This window comes from Leopardus geoffroyi, chromosome B2 (genome assembly GCF_018350155.1).
Source record: "Leopardus geoffroyi isolate Oge1 chromosome B2, O.geoffroyi_Oge1_pat1.0, whole genome shotgun sequence".
Classification (NCBI taxonomy): Eukaryota; Metazoa; Chordata; class Mammalia; order Carnivora; family Felidae; genus Leopardus; species Leopardus geoffroyi.
In genome coordinates this window covers 118,771,862-118,774,846 of record NC_059332.1, presented here as the reverse complement: position 1 = coordinate 118,774,846, position 2,985 = coordinate 118,771,862, and the positions used below count along the sequence as shown (strand labels likewise).

Here is a 2,985-nt window from a genome sequence, read left to right as displayed (position 1 = left end):
TTCTGAGTCCCTCATGTACTTAACTAAGTTCTATGGGAATTTGTGTAAGATGTGGTTCTTGCTTTAGATAGAACAGCCTATGTGAAAAGTCTTTACAAATTGTAAAGCAGCCAAAAACACTTTTTTGTCTTCACTGAGTCTTGGCCATATTTTTCAAGGAATGAATAGTCTATTCCAATATGTGTCAGAATTAAATTATATGCAGCCAGTTTCTTCCAGACATGCATCTTACTCTTCAGTCAGGGGAAAGGCAGTCTCACCCTCTGTTAGCATCCCAGCTCTGACCCCCTGCTGCCTCCTCCTAATGTGGATTTCTTCCACTCCCCTGCATTAATCTTGCTGAATTCTTTGATCTGCTGTAAACATCCCCCTTCCTTTTTTGGCAGGAGTGGGGGTACCATTTCAGTCACTTCACTTTCTCGCCTTAAGTGAACCCTCACCACCTTCATCCAACAATCTTTTCACTCGTCCTAGGTTAGTTTGTCCATTCCCTTTAATAACTTTTCTAGATCTTTGCCACTCTCTTTAAGCTCCTTGTTCAACTCTGCCCCAGTTTACTCTCAACATATGATAATTGAGGCTACTAGGCATGAACTGTGTCAACGTCCTGCCCTCTTTACCTACAATCTTATCTACATCCATTCCCATCCTACCTTTTTTTCTCAGAGGATGAGATACCTTTTCTCAAGATCAATCCCTCTGTTAGGGTTGTGGTTTTTTTCAAGATCAACTCCTTTGTTAGGAGTTGAATGGTGTTCTCCAAAAAGATAGGTTGATGTCCTAACCTCTGGTACTTGTGAATGTGACCTTGCTGGAAATAGGGTCTCTGTGAATGGAATCAAGTGAAAATGAGGTCATTAAGAAGGAAATTTGGACACACACACACACACACACACACACACACACACAGTGACAGGTGAAGACCAATGGCCACCATCAGAAGCTAGGAAGAGGCAAGGAAAGTTTCTACCCAGAGTCTGAGAGAGCATGATCCACCTTGACTTCAGACTTCTAGACACCAGAACTGTAAGATACTACATTTCTGTTGTTTTAGGCCATTCAGTTGTGGCATTTGCATCAGCGGCCTTAGGAAACTGATATATTCTCCATCTTTTCTTTTGAGCCCATCCTTTCCTGCTACTTCATGGTCCTTATTCAGTCATCCCCTCTTCTCTCTGTCCAGTAGCTCTTTCTCCACAGCCTATAAACACATCAAATATTGTTCATCATAAAAATATCCTCCTCTGACCCAGTGTTTTGCTTGGATTACCATTAGTCTGCCCCTTCCCCTTCCTCCCTGAACATCTCAAAAGAGCAGAATAGACTCTAGCTTAGCTCACATCTCCTGTTCAATGCATGCTTTATTGGTACTCGGGCTTTTTCTTCCATCAGTCTGCTGGAACCACTTTAGTTAAGGTCACAAATAATCAATTATCAAACCCAGTGGACATTTCTCAATTTTTTTCATATTGAATTAGCATGCTATTTTGGCAATATTGATTGCTCTCTCTACTTTGAAACTCTCTACTTTCTTGGCTTTCATTACATTTGACTTTCCTGGTTCTTTTCTTTCTCATATTTAGTTCCTTCCCTGTTTCCTCTTTGGCCTTATCTTCTTCTGCCTACCCTTTAAATAGTAGATTTCCTCAGATCCCATCCTTGCTCACTGATTTATTCTACACAATAATTTTGAAAGGCTGACCTCATCTACTTTCATGATTCCAAATGGTACCAGTGTGCTAACAACTTCCATACCTTTACCTGTACTGAAGGTTCTTCTCTCGATCTTCTCCTAGGTGTAAGCCTCACTACTCACAGGTATCACCCTATTATCACAAACTCACCCAGTCCCAGACTGAAAAGATCAACCTTGTCCCAAACCTTCCTGTGTTCTCTTAGTGTTGCTATCATTCATGAAGTTATCCTAGCTAGCATTTGGAGACTCGACCTTGGTTATTCCATCACCTTTACGTTTGCTCACTTACAAATCCTGCCAATTTTACGAATCTGTCCCCATCGCTGTCCCCTTAGTCCAGACTCTCATTATCTCTCCCAACTGGCCACTCTGCCTTCTGTTTACTCCTTCAAGTCCATTCTTCATACAGCAGCCAGATTAATACATCTAAAAGTAATATGACATCATCACTCTTAACATAAATAAAAGTTCCTTTCTCTCTCACCTCTCCAACCACATTTTCTATCTTTGCCTTTAGAAGATAGAAATGACCATAGTTCTACACCCTGAGATGGCTAAGGGCTCTGCAACATTTTAATGTGAATCCATCTCTTTGGGACAGTGTCACCTGACTTGTAACTTAATTAACTTTTAATCAATCCTCCTTTGCATTTAAGGACTTCTGGGAAGAATTCCCAGGACCTCCAAACTTCCTTGAGTATTCCCTTCTATTTCTATATTCCCCGGTATAGACTTCTATTATCACTTCACTGCATTGTGTTATAATTAACAGTTTACCTATCTGATTGTTGCACTAGTCAGAGAGCTCCAGAAGGGCAGGAATGTGTCTGTTTCATCTTGTATTCCATTCCCTGGCACATTGCTGGAGGATGAACAGAGAAGTAACTGGAATGTTGGGAATCTCTTATTCTATAGCCAATTGATAAATAAGCTCCCCTGTAGGGAGAAAGTTTTTCTGGTACCTTTCAAGTTACACTACACAACCTAATTTGTGACCTTTCCTACTAAGCACAGAAAATGCAAAATCCAATTACATTTTAGGTTATCTCAGCCACACAGTGGGAATGATAAACTTCTGCTTTGTGATGAACACCCTCTTTCCTAGGAGAACATAGAAAACAAAACACCTCTCTCCCTTCTGAATTGTAATATGCAGCTGTTTTTAGAAATGCTGTTCTTTTAATACAGCAACTTCATTACCAGAGCCATCAGTTTCACAAGGTCATCTGTAGCCCGGTGGATGGTTCAAAGCATAATTCATAGTAGGGCAGCCTGTCTTGTGCCTGCAG

The 2,985-nt window shown here is 40.8% G+C and overlaps 1 long non-coding RNA gene across 1 annotated transcript; it reads right to left on the bottom strand.

The window, feature by feature from the left end:
* Positions 1–1,116: 1,116 nt before the first annotated feature.
* LOC123609812 lies at positions 1,117–2,122 on the bottom strand. Its single transcript, XR_006717972.1, has 2 exons — positions 1,986–2,122; positions 1,117–1,201 (listed from the first exon to the last, which is right to left on the bottom strand). It is a non-coding gene; the product is annotated as an uncharacterized LOC123609812 (long non-coding RNA).
* Positions 2,123–2,985: the final 863 nt, after the last annotated feature.